At 38.3% G+C, this 19,063-nt stretch overlaps 1 long non-coding RNA gene across 1 annotated transcript in view; it reads left to right on the top strand.

The window, feature by feature from the left end:
• Positions 1-19,063, top strand: part of LOC144457567 (uncharacterized) — a 125,662-nt gene that overhangs the window by 1,339 nt on the left and 105,260 nt on the right. The gene's annotated exons all lie outside the window — the stretch shown is intronic.

The following is a 19,063-nucleotide window of genomic DNA, read 5'->3' as shown; positions in this document are numbered from 1 at the left end:
TTTTACAGGTGAGGAAACTGAGGTCCAAAGAGAGGAAGTGTTTTGGCCAAGGCCACACCATTTTCCAGTGGCAGAGCCAGGACTCAAATATATGTTCCCAGACTCACAATACAGGTCTCTTTCCACACTTCCTCAAAAATGTTGCTTTTTTGATGTAGATAGAGAACAGAATTTAGAATCAGAAGACCCAACTCTGAGGTAGAAGAGATCAAAGAGGTTGATTTGTAATATACAAAAGAAAGGGATTCTGACCTAATCATAGTATTGATGTCCAATGTGATCTAGGATTTTTCACTGTTGGCAAATTCTTCTGAATTTTCCTTTGATCCTTACCCTGACCCTTCATCTGCTCCCTGGAGCCAATACTGATTATTGCATTCAATATGAACGAAGCTACAGTTTAAATCTTATTCCTAAAATAAATTTCTTAAAGTATGTAGCCTAACTCAGTAGTACCCATATTTGACTATTTACACAGAAAATCCTCTTGAAAGCTTGAGTGAATTGAAATAGCTGTTTAGTGGTGATGGAGTTCCTACTTACCTCAGAAAGAGGAGATGCTTTCCATTGCATGCAATCTTGGATAACTCGATTTTGAAATTTTCAGCCTGGAGTCATTATAGGGCTCCGGAATTGACCACTTCATTGATATCTATACTTAGTCTTGGTAGCCCCTTAATACAGCTGTTTCTTTGCCTATGTAATGCTTGTAGCACCCCTCTTTCACACCCGAGTGTGACCCAAGTGCAACTCTGTGGCTCCAAGTTCACTCAAAAGGACAGCTCACAAGCCCGCTACCAATTCATTTACATTTGCTTGAATTGGCTGGAGGACACAGTTTAAAGCAAGAGCATTTGATGAAAGAACCTAGTAAGATTTGCAATAGAACATTCCCTCCATAAACCTTACACACTCTCTTTCACAAATATACATACTACCAGTTAAATGAGTGAGCATGCATAGGATTACAAATGAAAGTCTCACATGTAGGAAATACTTGTAGAGGGCCAGCAAGGTGGTATAGCGAACAAAGCACTGGATTTAGAGTCAGGAAGACCTGAGTTCCAATCCTACTCCTGAAGCTTGCTAGCTGTGTGACCCTACAGAAGTCATTTAATCTCTCTCAGCTTCAGTTTCCTCATCTATAATATGGGGATAATCATAGCTACCCTATAGGTTTACTGTAAGGATCAAATGAAATAGCATAGGCAAAATGCTTTGCAAATCCTAAAATACTGTATTAGTATTAAATGGCATTGTTATACCCATCAGTGATGTAGGATCCCTGATATCTTCTGATGACATCATCACATTGCTATAACTAGACCCACTTCTTACTTAGCATTTTGCAGACTTTACTGGACTTGCTGGATAGACCTGTTTCTTGCTGGCTACAGGATCTTTGCTCAGCCTGCTCCTCATTAGGCACATTGCTCTTCTGGGCTTAGCTGGTCTTGTAGTTTGTACTGGTATGTTCATTTCTTCAGGGCCTTCTTAGCTATCTCTGTTAGCTAGTGGCTAAAAGCTTGCCCTAGAAAGGACAGACTGAGGGTTCCTTAGTCATGGCCACCATACTCGGCAAACAAAATCCAAGTAGAGCACCCCCAAACTTAGATTAGGTGGGGACTTAAAAAGGTCTGAGCTATAGTAGGGAGAGTGTCCCAAGGCCTACCTAGTACTTAAAGAAGTGAGATAGGAAGAATCAATAGTATAAGGGCAGCAGGTGAAAGAGAAATTAAAGGGAGGATGGAGCTATGGTAGATCAAGAAGAGCCATTGTGTCCCTCTCCCCTCTCCCTAGGATCTTGCAGCAAGGAGTCAGGTTAAAGCTAGCGGTTATATCCACCTCTTCAAAAATGTAGGGAAATATAGTTTCCAAAAAAGCTCTTTCCTCTCATACAAATCCAATGAAAGATATTGTGACATTCTGCTTGCTTCTTCTAATGTTTAAATGTTTGCTACCTGCAGATTTTTGCACCAAACATAAAGAGGCCATGTGTTAACTAAAGATTAAAAATAATTAAATTAAGACCTCAGTGTTAGGAGTTTTCTTACCTGTGGGCTCTGAGCTATTGTCATTGTACTACTAACTTTTGATTTGCTCTAAACTCCATAAGACAATAGAGGAGATCAGTTGAAGCTGAGGGCCAGTAGGCTAAAAAATTATTTAATTCTTGTAGCAGTATGGGGCTAATTGAATCTCAGGGAGAAAGGTGAGAAGCAGTAGAAGATGGTGAGAAGAGAAAAGATTGCTACATCCTAAATCTTGCCCTACCCCTCCTCCTTCCAGACAGGAGATAGAAAAGACCAGGGAAGGATTCATCTTTGCCCCTATCCAGCAGAAAGGAGGGAGGAAAAAGGATTGGCTAACCAACTCTATACTTCATTAGGGACACCCATCAGTGACCCCAATCTTCAACCTACCTTTCACAGCAAGGCATAGTGAATATGACATTGAACTTAGGGTCAGAAAGATCTGAGTTCAAATCCCACTTTAGATATTTGCTAGCTTTTTGACTCTGGGCAAGTCATTTAAGCTCTCTCTGCCTCAATTTTCTTATAAATAAACTAAAGAGGTTGGATTTAATGGCCTTTAAGGTCCCATCTTCTAAATCTATGATCCTATGTCTCTGAACTCCTAGGACTGAACTGCTATTCAGAGTCTCCTGTTATACGTAACTGTATGGTTTAGGGTTTAGATAATTCAGACAAATTCCTAAGATTCTCTCTGGCTTAGCTACATATGAATTTGAGGCAGAACAAAAGCTAAGCTAAGGAAGCAGGGTCACTAGTCTCCCTCCATCTAGCCCAAATTTTTACCTTTTTATACTTATCAATTAGTAGCAAAACCTGAGTGCTTTGGTGCCATATTTTATTCAGTGTACCCTTAATCTCCCTACAACTTCATTTCTCATAGAAATGTAGCATTCTCTAGACCATCCATTTCTTCCAAATCTTATCCCATTTTGTCCTCTGGAGCATAGAAATGACTAAAAATGAAAGGATTTTGGAATACTTCATGAGTGGAGCCATCCTTATCATAGAGCCTGAAGCTAGATCTCCAAGAGGAAAAATTAAAGCAAATATTATTCAGATGATTTATGCAAGCCTCCACCAAAGTCCCACACTGATGTTTCTCTGTAGTGTGGAGGTGACTGGGTTCTCCAAGGATAAGGTGGATAATGAAAGGTCTGTTAAGTCCTACCAAGCTAGGTACACTTTGAATACATGGGGTTGAAGAGACTCTGTGCTTGATAAGCTCTGAGTATACCTCATCTCAGCTAACTTTGGAGATCATTCCTCCTCTCCATCTCATTTTGCTCTCCTCCCCCCTCCTCAAAAAAGGTTTTGAATAAAGAGCCTATGATTTAAGTGGAATCGAAGTTTGAGAAATGACTGGCATTCTGGGATTTATGTTTCAGAGAGACAAGCATTCCCTCTCAGCCCTGAGAGCATTTTGTGGCTGTAATAATCTTGGAGCCAGAGATGAACTTGAATCATGCACAGGTGTTCTTAAAGGGGCATATATAATCTGTGAGGAGACTAGAAGGAAAAAGAAGCTCAAGAGCTAAGTGGCAGAAACAGCCTTCTCAGTCTCATCCAGGACTTAATGGTATGAGCCAGAAGGAAAAGGTGGTCTAAAGACAATAAGGCAGAAGGAGAAACTGAAATGAGAAAATGAAAGCAGGGCTGAGCTATATAGCAAAGAAGGGAGAGATAAAGAGGATCATTGTGCCTCTATAGACATATCAGCTCAGAAAAGTCAAGTGAGGTGACCGATCTTATTTATTGCTCTTCAAGCAATTATAGAAGTTCCCAAAGCCTCCATTACAGTAACTGATACTATAATATGTTCTGCATAGAGGCAGCTAGGTGGGGCGGTGGACAGAGCCCTGAATTTGGAGCAGGAAGACCTGGATTAAAATCTAAGCGTAGACAATAACTGTATGATCCTAGGCATGACAGCCAACCTCTGACAATCTCAATTTCCTCATTTGTAAAATGGGAATAATAATAGCACTCACCTCCCCAGGTTGTTCCAAGGATTGAATGAGATAATATTTGTAAAGAACTTAACTGAATGGTGCGAAGGTGCTTAGTACATGCTTTTAAATTTAATTCCTTTACCTAAATGGTTTTTGTATACTGATTTTTGTCTGAAACATAAAGCAGTCAGGAGTTAGAGATAAACAAAAATTTAAATTAGTTCAGAGAGCCAAAGCTCTTCCTAAATGTTAGGAATTTTTCTAGCTGGAGACTGAGCTTTTGTGATTTTACTTCCTAACTTTTCATTTGATATAAACTTCATAAAACAGGCAAAGAGGGAACCAGGTGGACCTAAGAGTCCATTCTATTTTCTGTAAGCTAAAAAATGAGCTTATTGCTGTAGCAAGATATGACTGATTAAATCTCCCAAAACAAAGGGATTAGGTTGATGATGAGTACTAACTAGCCAATTATTCAATTGTTTCGGTCCTGTCTGACTCTGTGACCCAATTTGGGGTTTTCTTGGCAAAGATACTGGAGCAGTTTTCCATTTCCTTCTTCACCTTATTTTACAGATGAGGAACTGAGGCAAATAGGATGAAGTGATTTGGCCATGGTCACACAACTAGGAAGTGTCTGAGGCTGGATTTGAACTCAGGAAGATGAGTCTTTCTGACTCCAGGTCTTGTACTCTATCTGCTTTGGTACGTAGCTGCCCCTAGCCAATTATACCCTCTATAGTGATAATCATAACCACTAGTTACTTATTGAAAATTTGAATAAATGTTGTTGGATCCAGAATTAGACAATTCTTAAATAACAGTTTGAAAAGAAATCCCAGTTAGAACTTTGGGATTTTTAAAAACTCTTATAAGAACCTATTTCTAGCTGAATTCATCTCCTGGACCCATACTACATCCTTTCCAAAGTAGCTAACGGTGAAAGTTTTATTTAATATAACCAATGACTGCACTCAGATTTCCAAATCTGTTTTTTGAAGGTCTTTTTTTTTGTGATACATTGTTATCCAAAGGAATCTACCCTGAACACTGTCAACAACTCTTTTTCAGCCAACCTGGCTCTCATGTCACCACTTGTGTGTAACACATCCTGAAGCCAGTGGCAACTGCTTGTGCAAATGATGAAAGATTTGGGCCAAGTATGACCCATAAGCTTTTTCTGAGAAATGATCTTTCCACTGGGTCATGCACTAGACATAGTTTTCACGGCCCTATCTATGAGAGAACTTACCACACTGCATTTTAATTGTTAGAAGAGTATGTGAGTCCCGTTAATACATGTCAGGGCTTGAATTAGGTCTTCAGTTAACTCAAGGATGAATGGAGGAGGACAACATTTGTTGTGATTAAACTGCAGCCCGCTTAGAATGAACAGTCTTGCTGAATGCCACTATCACTATGGACCAGATACATTTGAAAGAATGACTGTCCTTTATACTCTTTTTTGAAAGCTGGAAAAGGTCCTAGTGGCAGATTGGTGGTATGGAGTTACAAGGCATGCCTCAAGCCTGGTACTCAGCATACTTACCTCTGTTCTAAGATCTGATGAACTGACTCATGTTTGAATACAGTCAAAGGTATGATACAGACTTCTAAAGAAATGTTTTTGCATTAAATCTGCATTACATCCCAATGGATTGGGTTTTAGCTTGTTGAGATAACCTATCCTGGACAGAGGTGGACAAAAACTGACAAATTCTTTTCTTTCCAGTTCTCCTTTTTACCAAGTTCCATTGTTGGATGACAGGCTATTTATCTTCCTCTCTAGTACTATCCCTATTACCTCCTGGCCAGCCTGTCATCTTAGGACCTCCTTCCTTCCCAACATCTAATATAGTACCATGTAATAAACAACCAATGGTTGGTGAATCTAATTGAGCCGAAATTCAAAGACAGTTTCTTCTTCTTTAACCTTTACCTGATCCCAGCTCTGCCACTTACTACTTCTGTGGTGTTAGGCAAATCACTCACTTATCCTCTCTGGGCCTTTGTTTCCTCATCTATAAAATAAGAGGGTTTGACTAGATGACCTCTATGTTGTAATCCAGATTCATAAGACTGAACACACAACAAACACTTTAAAATACATTTTGGATTTTGGATAAATTAGTTCTTGGTGTCTCTCTTTTTTAAAATTTATTTAATTTATTTAATTTTTAATTTTATTTATTTTTCATTTTCAACATTCACTTCCACAAGATTTTGATTTCCGAATTTTCTCCCCATCTCTCCCCTCCTCCTTACCCAAGACAGAATGCATTCTGATTACCCCTTCCCCCAATCTGCCCTCCCTTCTATTACACCCCCCCTTTTCTTATCCCCTTCCCCTTCTATTTTCCTGTAGGTTAAGATAGATTTCTATACCCCATTGCCTGTGTATCTTATTTTCTAGTTACATGTAAAAACAATTTTTAACATTTGTTTTCAAAACTTTGAGTTCTAAATTCTTTCTCCTCCTCCCTCCCCACCCACCCTCATTGAGAAGGCAAGCAGTTTGATATAGGTTATACATGTGTAGTCATGCAAAACACTTCCATAATAGTCATGTTGTGAAAGACTAACAATATTTCACTCCATCCCTATCCCACCCCCCGTTTATTCTATTCTCTCCTTTGACCCTGTCCTTCCTCAAAAGTATTTGTTTCTGATTACCCCTTCCCCCAATCTGCCCTCCCTTCTATTATTCCTCCCTCTCTTATCTCCTTCTCTTCTATTTTCCTATAGGGTAAGATAGATTTCCATACCCAATTAAGTGTGTATGTTATTTCCTTCTTAAGCCAAATCACTCATTCCCTCTCTTGGTGTACCTTTTCTTTAAGTCTATGTATTTTCTATGTGTGAAAGGAGGGGATAAATAAGAAAGGAAACTTCATCTGTGGAATTCACTTCATGATGTCAGATACTATCTAGGAAGGGGCTGGCAAATCCTGGCCAATGATTAGGTAAACACTGGGGCAAGGGAAGGGTAATCCCAACCTAGGAGGAATGATGAAGTCCGACTCAAGAGTCAAATAAGCATAAACCAAAAGGTCAGTGTGGGGTTGGCCTAAGAGCTCCTTTGGAGTTCCAAAAATCCAGTGAACTGAGATGAGGGAAACCAGTGTGAAACCAATTTCGGGGGGGGGGAGGGGAGATTGAAGCCAGAAGGTTAGGGTACACTTAGTTGAGATTAGAGCTGGCATGTCATAATAGAAAGAGCACTAGATTTGATATCAAGAATCCTGGGTTCAAATGTTGGCTCTAACACTCACTATCCATGTGATCATAGCAAGCCACTTCATTGTTATGAACCTCAGTTTCTTCATCTGTAAAATGGAATTAATAATATTTGTGCTATATATCTCACAGCATTGCTGTGGTGAAAATGCTTTATAAATCTTAAAGCACTATATAAATGAGTAATAATAAAGGCCATGCTAGGGAAATTGACCATGTGATTTAACCTGTCCTCAAAGTTTTGGTCTTTTATGGTGGTAGCCTGTGTTCCCTGCTTGTGCCCTGGACTGAAGTTCTCTGGCATGATCATGGAGCAGGTTCATTCCCTTTTCTGGTTCACCTATGCTTATAAGACTGTGGGCTCAGGCACATGCCAATAACATTATATTTTGTAGCTTCCTAAGTTCTTAGCTCTTTTTTTTGCCTAAAGCCACCAATTAATTCCTTTGGGAGAGGGATGCAGTCAGATTATTCATGGCACTGGTGTTGAAGATTAGATTCTGAAGCTATTCTATTTAACCACTTCCCTTCTAATCTTGTTCTAACTAGAGAATGTTGACTTCTCTCAGCACAGAGGGTGCTAATATCTTGGGAACAAAATAAATTCAAGCCTTTTCCTCCAGATTTTATAGCTTTCATCATTCTTCATACAAGATGGCGAAACTATAGAATACTATGATCAGTTCAATGACAACTGTGTCATTCTCTTTGTCTCCCCCTAATGCCTGGATTTCTGCAACCAACTCTTTCCCCAAGACACCTATAGCCTTAAAAAGACAAAAACAAAAAACCCTTCTTATCCTGGCAGTGCTCCTTACCTCATCAAGAGTGTGCAGGCATACTGCATATCATAGCAGGCACCTGCATATTTTTCTGGAAAATGCAGTCCAGATAATTTTATCTTGGTGAATAACTCTCTCTTTCCTTCTGTCTCTCTATCTCTCTCTGTTTCTCTCTGCCTGTCTGTCTGTCTGTCACACACACACACACACACACACACACACACACTGTGGAATATTGGTAGCTCTCCAAACTGGTTAATGCTTCTATATCTCCTTCCTTTCCAGTGGGGAGGAGAAAGCAGCCGTCAGTGGCCTTCTGTTCCTACCTCTGTTTGGTAACTTTACTGTTAAATGTTCACCCTACCAACCCTGATTCAAAGACTTCACTATCAGTGCCACACCTCTGATGATCTCAAGCTTTTAGGTCAAGAAATATAACTCTGTCACAGACAGTTTGGAAGACCAACCTGTACTACAGGACCCTAAAGTAAACAATGAAGGCTAGCTACAGAGACCATGTCAATAATAGTCCACGTATACTAAGAAACCCTGAAATTCAGTGATGATAGTGGTAAAAGTGGCCATTGCCAAGCAAATTCTTGGTCTTAGCAACAGTTTGTCTGGATACCAGATGGATGATAATTAAAAAACTAGTTGATGTTAGAAAGGGGGAAAATTCTCAATAAGAATTTTCCCAAAATGAGAAATTTAAAAACTTTACAGCTGACATAGAACCAAAGTTGTTATTTCTCATCTCTTCAAAGGGAGTGAGAGACCCTTTTAGTCTGGACCAAAAATAAATGGTTATTTACTAGATTTCAGATTGTGTGACTTTGTTAAAAGAAGGCATATTAGTGGGCATACAGAATTTGACTAGAGAATCTACCTTTAGATTGACATTTGTAGCATCAATTCTTGAAGTATAGTGGGATGAAATGGCATTCATTCAGCTATTTTTAGAAGATTATCATTTCATTCCATTCCTTCTGAGTTCATGAAAATACTCTAGAATGTAAACTTGTCCTCTCCCTTTTTTCCCTTCTTTCTTCTGATCTTCCTTCATTTTCTTTTTCCTCTTCTGCTCCTCTCCAGTTTTCTTCTCTCCTTTTTCCAAGATCTGTCCTTTATTTCTGTTGTCTATCTTAGTTGATCTGAATCTTGAAGTGTGTTAATAGAGCTGGAATGTTCAGGGATTGGTCCTATTTGTTCAACCCAGACTACCTGTTTTTTGTCACTTAAGCCCTTAAGCCCTTGCTAAGAATTTGACCCAGGTAAATGGTGGAGCACTTGGAACAGAGTAGCTTTGGGGTGTGTGAAACCATAGGGTGGTTTTGGTTGATCCAGAATGGGAGGGGGTGAAAAAAAGAAGAGAAATAAACATTTGGGTAACTATTTCTTATATAGCCCATGTATTACAGGGGAGTTTGTGAAAGGAACCTCCATCAAAAAATAGCTTTTGGGGGGGGTAGAGCCAAGATGGCTTAGTAAAGGCAGGGACTTGCTTGAGCTGTCCCTCAAATCCCTCCAAATACTTTTAAAATAATTCTAAACAAATTCTAAAGCAGCAGAACCCACAAAAAGACAGAGTGAAATGTCTTTTTTTTTCTGGCAATTGGGGTTAAGTGACTTGCCAGGATCACACAGCTAGTTAAGTGTCAAGTGTTTGGTCTGAGGCTGGATTTGAACTCAGGTCCTCCTGATTTCAGGGCCAGTGCCCTGTCCACTGCGCCACCTAGCTGCCCCTAATGCCACCTAGCTGCTCCTTGAAATAAATTTCCAGCTCAAGAGAACCTGAAAGGTCATCAGGAAAGTTCTGTTATGCCTGGCTGGTAGAGGAGCACAGTTCAGCCAAGGTAGCACCAGCACAGACCATCCCCCAGCGAGCCCAGAGCAGGCCTCAGGGGACTGAATTGGTGGCAGCTTGGCAGTTTCCAGACTTCTTGAACCACAAACGCCAGAGACAACTTAGAAGGTCAGTAGGAAGGGTCTGTTGGGCCAGGGTGAGAGAGGAGTACAATCCAACCTTGGCCCCAGCACAGCCCCAGGGCAGTGGCTGCTTCCTGAGCAGTCAGCCCACAGATGGTAAGGGGATTGAACAACTGATCAGAAAGAGATTATAGGCGTCTCTTTCCTGGCACTGAGGTGGAATTCTGTTGTTCTGCCCATACTTGAATCTGGGTCACGGTTCTGGGTGGCAGTCCTGGGGCAAGGAGGAACACTAGCCCAGCAGAGCTTATGGCAGCAGTGCAGAGAGAACCTTCCTCACAGTTCCAGGGCAGAAAAGAGTGCTTGTGGTCACTCACAGACCAGAGCACAAGCCAGAAGAGGAGTAAACTACCTCTCCTTAGATCACATCACCTTGGAAGAACTGAAAACTTACAGGTCCCTAGAAGTATCTCTGAGAACAGCTGCACAAAATCCCTGCTCTCCACACTGGAAGCAGACCCCTACCTTAACAAAGACTTTAAAAAGTCAAGTAATTGGCTGGGAAAATGAGCAAACAATGGAAAAAACTCAGACTATAGAAACTTACTTTGGTGACAAGGAAGATCAAGACATATGCTCAGAAGAAGACAACAACATCAAAGCTCCTACATCCAAAGCCTCCAAGAAAAATATAAATTGGTCTCAGGACATGGAAGAGCTTAAAAGGGATTTTGAAAATCAAGTAAGACAAATAGAGGAAAAATTGGGAACAGAAATGAGAGTGATGGAAGAAAATCATGAAAGACAAGTCAATAGCTTGGTAAAGGAGACCCAAAATGTACTGAAGAAAATAACACCTTAAAAATAGACTAACCCATGGAGAAGATGTGGGAAAATTGGAACACTAATGCATTGTTGGTGGAGTTGTAAAATGATCCAGCCGTTTTGGAGAGCAATTTGGAACTATGCCCAAAGGGCTATAAAAATGTGCATACCCTTTGTCACAGCAATAGCACTTCTAAGGCTGTATCCCAGAGAAATCATACAAATGGGAAAAGGACCCAAATGTACAAAAATATTTATAGCAGCTGTTTATGTGGTGGCAAAGAATTGGAAATTGAGAAGATGCCCATCAATTCAGGAATGGCTGAACAAGTTGTGGTATATGAATGTAATGGAATACTATTGTGCTATAAGAAATGATGAACAGGTTGACTTCAGAAAAACCTGGAAGGACTTATATGGTCTGATGCTGAGTGAAGTGAGCAGAACCAGGAGAACATTGTACACAGTAACAGCCACATTGTGCGATGACTAATTTTGATAGACTAAACCCTTCTCAGCAATACAAGGATCTAAGACATCTCCAAAGAACTCATGATGGAAAATGCTATCCACAAAGAAGAAAGAACTATGGAGTTTGAATGCAGATCAAAGCATACTATTTGCTATTTTTTTTTCTTCTGTTGTGTTTTGTTTCCTCTTTCTATTGGTTCCTCCTATTGGCCCTAATTCTTACTTACAACATCATTAATGTGAAAATATGTTTAATAAGAATGTATATGTATAGCCTATATCAGATTGTGCACCATCTTGGGGAAGGAGATGGGGAGAGAGAGGGGGAAAAATTTGAAGCTGAGAAGCTTGGGGAAGTAATTGTTGATAATTCAAAATAAATTAATTTTTTAAAAAGAGAGAAGAAAAATAGACTAACCCAAATGGCAGAAGAGCTCCAAAAAGCCAACAAGGAGAAGAATGCCTTCAAAAGCAGAACTGGCCAAATGGAAAAGGAAGTCCAAAAGCTCACTGAAGAAAATAATTCCTTAAAAATTAGAATGGAGCAAATGGAAGCTTAATGACCCTATGAAAAATCAAGAAATTATAAAACAAAACCAAAAGAATGAAAAAATAGATGACAATGTGGAATATCTCATTGGAAAAACAACTGACCTGGAAAATAGATCCAGGAGAGATAATTTAAAAATTATTGGACTATCTGAAAGCCATGATCAAGAAAAGAATCTAGACATCATCTTTCCAAAAATTATCAAGGAAAACTGCCCTCATATTCTAGAACCAGAGGGTAAAATAGAAATAGAAAGAATCACCAATCACCTCCTGAAAAAGATCCCAAAAGGAAAATCCCCAGGAATATTATAGCCACATTTTCATAAGAGAAAATATTACAAGCAGCCAGAAAGAAACAATTCAAGTATTGTGAAAACACAATCGGGAGAATACAAGATTTAGCAGCTTTTACATTAAGGGATCAGAGGGCTTAGAATATGATATTCCTGGGATCAAAGAAACTAGAATTACAACCCAAGAATCACCTACCCAACAAAACTGAGTATAATCAATGAGGGAGAAAACTGACATTCAATGACATAGAGGAATTTAATGCATTCTTGAGAAAAAACCAGAACTAAGTAGAAAATTCGACTTTCAAATACATGACTCAAGAGAAGCATGAAAAGGTAAATAGGAAAGAGAAATCATAAGGAATTATGATAGTTGGACTGTTTACATTCCTCCATAGAAAGATAATATTTGTAACTCATGAGACTTTTCTCATTATTAGAGTAGTTGGAGGGAGTATATATAGACAAAGGGCACAGAATGAGTTGAATATAAAGGGATGGTAACTGAAAAATAAAATTAAGGGGTGAGAGAGGAATGTACTGGGAGAAGGAGAAGGGGAGAGGTAGAATGGGGTAAATTACCTCACATAACAGAAGCAAAAAAAGCTTTTACAGTGAAGGGGAAGAGGGGGAAGGTGGGGGGGGTGAGTAAACCTTACTCTCATCAATTTTGGCTCAAAGAGGGAATAACATACATACTCAATTGGGCATAGAAATCTATCTTACCCTACAGGAAAGTAGGAGGGAAAGGAGATGAAAGAAGCAGTGGAATAGAAGGGAGGGCAGATTGTTTCTTTCTGGCTGCTTGTAATATTTTCTCCTTGACCTGGGAATCTGGCTATAATATTCCTGGTAGTTTTCTTTTTGGGATTTCTTTTGGGAGGTGATTGGTGGATTCTTTCTATTTATATTTTACCCTTTGGTTCTAGAATATCAGGACAGTTTTCCTTGATAATTTTTGGAAAGATGATGTCTAGATTCTCTTTTTTTTTTTTTGGTTATGGCTTTCAGGTAGGGGTAGTCAGAAACAACACACTTTTGAGGAGGGACAGGGGAAAGGAGAGAGAATAAATTGGGGGGATAGGATGGAAGGAGATACAGTTAGCAATAGTAACTGTGAAAAAAATTTTGAATCAAGCTTCTCTGATAAGGGCCTCATTTCTCAAACATAGAACTATATCAAATTTATAAAAATAAGATGATAAAGTGGTTGAATAAATGAATGAATATTTTAAAAAATGCCTTACAAATATTAACTACATCTTACTTACATTGTCATTTACATGTTGATAGAAAAAAAAACAGATCTGGGGAATAGCAACATTTCATGATTTTAACAAATCCCATGCATTTATTTAAATAGCTTTGTTATTGCCCTTTGAATGTTGATCACTGCACCTCTAATTTTTGTTTTGTGACCTCATTTTAATAGGCAATGTTGGCCCTGTCCCTGCTGACAGTGGAATGGTTTCCATAGTATGCATTACTTCCATAGTATGCATTGACTTGATCCATGCTAATTGCATCCCCCAGTGATTAACAAATGATCTTGAATTAGTCAATCTGGATTATTTAGATTTCTAGAAATTGATATTTACTAAGGTCGTATATATGCCCCAGTCAGGGGCATACTCACAAGTACCATAGAGTCCAAGGGAAAGTAGAGTCAAGTTTAAGCCATGTGAAGTAGTAAAGTTCCTGGAAGTCCTTCTTCTGGCATTCCTTTTCTTCTTTTTACCAGATCCTGAAGAAGAACTTTTGGGCAAGTTCCTTTTCTAGACCTAAAGTGGCCTTTCCTTTGTGTGCCTAGCTTGTTCTTGTCTCCCAATGCAGATATTGCCATCAGCTCTTCCAGCGATGTTGCTAGGACGCTGATGGGAAGTCCAAAATCTAGATATTTTGAAGTTCACAAAGGTTTCCTTCTGATGGTCAAGGGAGGTGGGAGGAAATAGAATATCTTCTCCTCATTCCCTACCCTCACCCCCAAGCAATTCCTTCTTAGTGTCTTGGCTGGAACTGCTCTCTCTTCACTAAGCTGCCAAATACTCAATTCAGAACCAGCTTGTACTTTTTATATAAGCCCCACAGGTTGTGATTTCACAACCAGTGCCAATACACATAATTTAATTTCACCCAATGACCTTTACTCCTTCTAAATTGATTAAAAACTTAGATCTGATTGATTCAAGAGAAATAGTTAGGGCTTGTACACACTTAGTTCATACCTCTGATTGATTGATTCAATCAAGAAGCTTTCCTCTCTCCATAATTATTGAGATAGGGGTATAGAGCACCCCATATGAGTAACAGGATCTCCTCCTTCATAGGTATTCAGTATACAATATGAGTATTGGGTATGGAATAACATTTTGCCTCCTTCAGCACCAAAACTGTATGAGACTCCAAGATGTACATCAACATGCAGACACATAAGAAACTCAGAGTCCATTATATTTATAATGCTTCCCCTAGGATTCTTTGTGGGACTGTTGAACAGTATTTCGTATTCACCTTGGACTTGTACTTTGTGAAACACTCAGCAATTATCATGTAAGGTTGGCAAGATCCAGATCTCTTGGCCCCTCATAACATTGTTTTAATATTCTATCAGGAGGTTAGGTCTATTAAATATTTTCTTCTCCAAAAAGCATAATATATATAAATATATGTATGTATATGTATATATAGTATATACACACATACATGTATGTGCATATATATGTATTTATGTATAATTTTCCCAAATTACAGGCTAAAAGTTTTTAACATTTTTTAAAGTTTTGAGTTCCAAATTCTAGCCCTCCCTCTTTCCCCTCCACCCCTTTGAGATAGTAAATAATCAGATATAGGTTATACATGTGCAATTATGTAAACCATTTCCACATTAGGCATTTTGTACAAGAAAACTCAAAAGAAAAAGAATGAAAGAAAGTGAAAAAATAGCATGCTTCAGTCTGTATTCAAACAATATCAGTTCTTTCTTTGGAGGTGGATAGTATGTTTCATCATTAGTCCTTTGGGATTGTCTTGGATCATTGTATTGCTGAGAATACCTAAGTCATTCACAGTACTTCATCGAACAATATTGCTGTTACTGTGTACAATGTCCTCCTGGTTTTGTTTACTTCACTATGTATCAGTTCATGTAAGTCTTTCCAGGTTTTTCTGAAATCATTCTGCTTGTCATGTCTTATAGCACAATAATGTTCCATTACAATCATATACCACAGCTTGTTTAGCCATTCCCCAGTTGATGGGCATCCCTTCAATTTCCAATTCTTAGCCACCACAGAAAGAACTGCTATAAATATTTTTGTTCAAATAGGTCCTTTTCTCTTTCAAAAAGCATACCACTAAGGAAATATTTTTCCTATTGTTAGCCAGCCCTCAATTCTAGAATTCAAGAATTTCTAAACTAAGGATTACTCATGAGGTAACCCTCAAAACTGGAAACAAAATTTTCTGGAGCACTAGTCACTGACCAGTGCTCATAAAAGAAAACAGAAAATCAAAAGGCAGAAATAACTGAGAGTTCTAGTGACTCCAGTCCCAGGCTCATCTCAGCAAGTACATGTCTCCCACTTATTCTGTAAATCACCATTGTTACTGAGGGACAGGTAGGGAACACCCTCTCCTTGCTACACTCTGATATAAGACTCTAAGGGAGGAAAAATGCTCAAAAACTACCAAAAGTAGTGATATACTGCCAAGACTCATTCTTATAGGTCACAGGGCATGGGGGTTTCTCACATGTTTGTTCCCCATGACTTTGAGTTACCAGACATCTTCAATGCAGCCCTAGTCAATGGGGACTGATCATGAATTTTACTGTGTCTACCCAGCAAGGTATGTGTTCCTCAATAAGGAGCCAGCATCTCTCTTCTTCTGACAGAGGGGGTGGGGCCAGACATTTAATTGAACATGGCATCTCCTGATCACACCTGCCACATATAAATTTGTGTGTGTATCAGATCTCCCTACAAGACTGTAAGCTCTATGGAAGCTAGGAGACCTCCCCATATTCAGAAACACAAGGTATTCTTTACTTTTTCATGAAGGTAGAGTCAGTGGAGTGAATGAAAGATTTCATCAGGAAGATAAAACTAGACATCCTGAAGTTAGTTATATTCCATGGAAGCAGACTTATTTTTTAAACCATATATACTGAAGATTTGAAAAACATTTTCTAGCAAATTAATTATGAGCATAAATGGCATATGTATATATCTATAGAGTAATAGGAACCATGACACCTATGTTTCTATTGTGGGACATGTTACAGAATATACACCTTCTGCTATGTTGTCATTAAGTTTCTGAATTCCAACAAGGAGTATGTGAAGTTAGCAGAAATAATTTTTTTAAAAAAGTAGCCCAAGGATAATTGATGCTATTCCTGTCATAGAATTTGTGATGGTATCTACTGGAGGATTAGGAGAATGAGAATGAACCATGTATATATTATTCTAAAATAGATATTAATTTTTTGTAAGTGTGGACTTAGTTATATTAAGGGGGAAATGAATCAGCCTTGAGTCTTACTAATGAAATCATGTACCATGAAGGATCTCTTGAGTTCTGGCTTATTTTGTAACAAAACACTGTTGCAAATGAGTGGAACTATATAGCTCTCATTTAGAAAACCATAGTAACCTATTTTATTGGTAGTAATTAAGACTTCTGTTAGTACTTATTTAGTTCCAGAAAGAATTTTAGGCAGTTTTTTGTTCTAAACCTGTGATTTTTATCAGCATAGGGAATTCCTGATGAGGAAACTCCCTCCATAAATGCACATCATCAAATGTGTCTTACAGTCAGAAAGCTGCCTCTTACTAATTTGCAGAAGTGGGAAGTGAACTTATGCCTTCTTGACTCTGAAGCTGGTTCCTATCCTCTACACTTCTCTTAGAGTCTATGATGATGATGATTCACCTTGTTCTTCTCATCTCTTATTTTGATGTAGTTCACCTAGAAATGGTGCTTTGATAGGTCTCTATCTTGCCACTATGTTTTATACTTAATGCTATACAGATTATTGTACAGGTACCTTTTGTAATTCAACTAGAGTACTGAGTCATAAATATTTTCGGTGGAATCACTGAAAATATCTTCAAAACAACTCTCATAACAGACAGGATGACAAAGGACAATACATGCTACATCCTCTTTCCATATGGCTTTTAGCCTTTTCTCATGGGCCTCTACATTTTTAAAGCTTGTCATTCCACATACTTTGTAGATTATGAGCATAAGGGGGTGATATCTATTAAAACATTGCTCTTAAATTCTTATGGGTCAATGTTAAGTCCAGAGAGTTGTGACAGGTTTACCTATAATGATGCTCTAGTTGGGGATTATATTTGTTGTATGGGGATTTATCATTTGTTAGTTTATAAAGGATTGAAAGCTTCTATATATCACTCCAGTCAGTTGATCATGTCTAAGTATGTGGTAGATGATAAATTTTTATTATCTAGAGTAATATCTTACATAGTTTCCACCAATTCATCACATAATTTGCACTTATCAGTAAGTTCAAAGTGCTTTAGAGTAACATTTCTGTAATTTCTGGTGGTAATTACTTGATCATGAATTGCTATCATAAAATCTTCCATTTCTACAAACAAACCAGCATGCCCCAGCCATTTGGTTAATGCCTCTTTGGAGATATATCATTAGTTAAACTCATGTAGGTGTTGTCCATAGGACACTTTTTGATTGCATTTTTAATCTTAATTTGTCATTTCATAGGCTACATTTAGAGGTAAACCACTTTCGGTTATATTTGGAAAAGGCAATAGTGTATAGCTGTTGGTAACCTTGGTGAGGTGAGATCTCAAAGTATTTCTGTAAATTTTTAACCTGTTTATTATGTACTCTGAAAACAGCCATCAATCTCCTTCATCTTTGGGGACAAGGAAACGTTTATCTCCTACAGCTGCCTTGGGACTCCTACAGGAGCATTGTGTTTCATTAACATTATATGAGTTTTTGTTTGGATACTTTTAAAACCTATTGTCATCCATTTTGCTGTGGCAAAAGTATATGTGAAGCTTGGTATTGTGCAGAGGCAGACCTAAGATGGGGGAATAGTTAGAAATATTGTGGAGATAGAAACAAAATTTGGTGGCTGATTTAATATGGGAATTGAATGAGAGTGAAAAATAGAGGTTAACTTCAGTACTATGATCCTAGGTAACCAGAAGGACCATGGTACCCTCAACAGAAGTAAGGAAATTTAGAAGAGGAGTGAGTTTGTGGGGAAAGATAAAGGATTCTCTTTTGGACACAGTGAGTTTAAGACATCTTCAGGGCATCCAGTTTGGAATATCTAACAGGTAGTTGGTAAAGATTGCCATCTTCATTCCCCCTATTAGTGAGGTCACCTCAGAAGTGCTCAGTTAACTGAGACTTGGCCTTTCTAGCTTGGTATTCTTATGATCCTCTCCCTGAATATTCAGAGATTGTTAGTAAATTGTTTCCCATCTTCTCAATTAATTATGAGGAAGAAGAGACAGAGAAAGAAAGGAAGAGGAAGAAAAAGACAAAAAGGAGGAAGAGATGGAAGAGAAGGAAAAGGAAAGGAGAATTTTATATAGCTTGTTCTTAACTTTCGAAAGAGTTCTTTCCAAAAATTAATTCACAAGTTGGCTGTTTGAAACTCAGAATACATTTTTCTCCATAGATATATTAAAAGTGATGATTATACTTCCAAGTCAGCCCACAAAAGTCTACTTAAACCATAATGCAGCTAGAATACTATACTTTGGTAGTGAAAAAAAAACCCATCAAGGAAAACTGTGAATCACCTTATCTTTTAAAATTTGAAATGCATTTAAGTAGATAAAACATACCAAAAACCTTTCTTAAAAGGTAAGTATGGTGATAACAATAATAATGATAGTTCATGTTTTATTTTGATATTGTTTTAACATTTCCAAAGTGCTTTCTTTCCAGTAATACGGTGTTGTAAGTTGTGCAGGTGATGTCCA

This window comes from Phascolarctos cinereus, unplaced genomic scaffold (assembly GCF_003287225.1).
Source record: "Phascolarctos cinereus isolate Bilbo 61053 unplaced genomic scaffold, phaCin_HiC Scaffold_5;HRSCAF=322, whole genome shotgun sequence".
In the NCBI taxonomy this organism is placed as follows: Eukaryota; Metazoa; Chordata; class Mammalia; order Diprotodontia; family Phascolarctidae; genus Phascolarctos; species Phascolarctos cinereus.
Note: the sequence above shows the minus strand (reverse complement) of the source record. Positions and strands in the feature narration are given on the sequence as shown.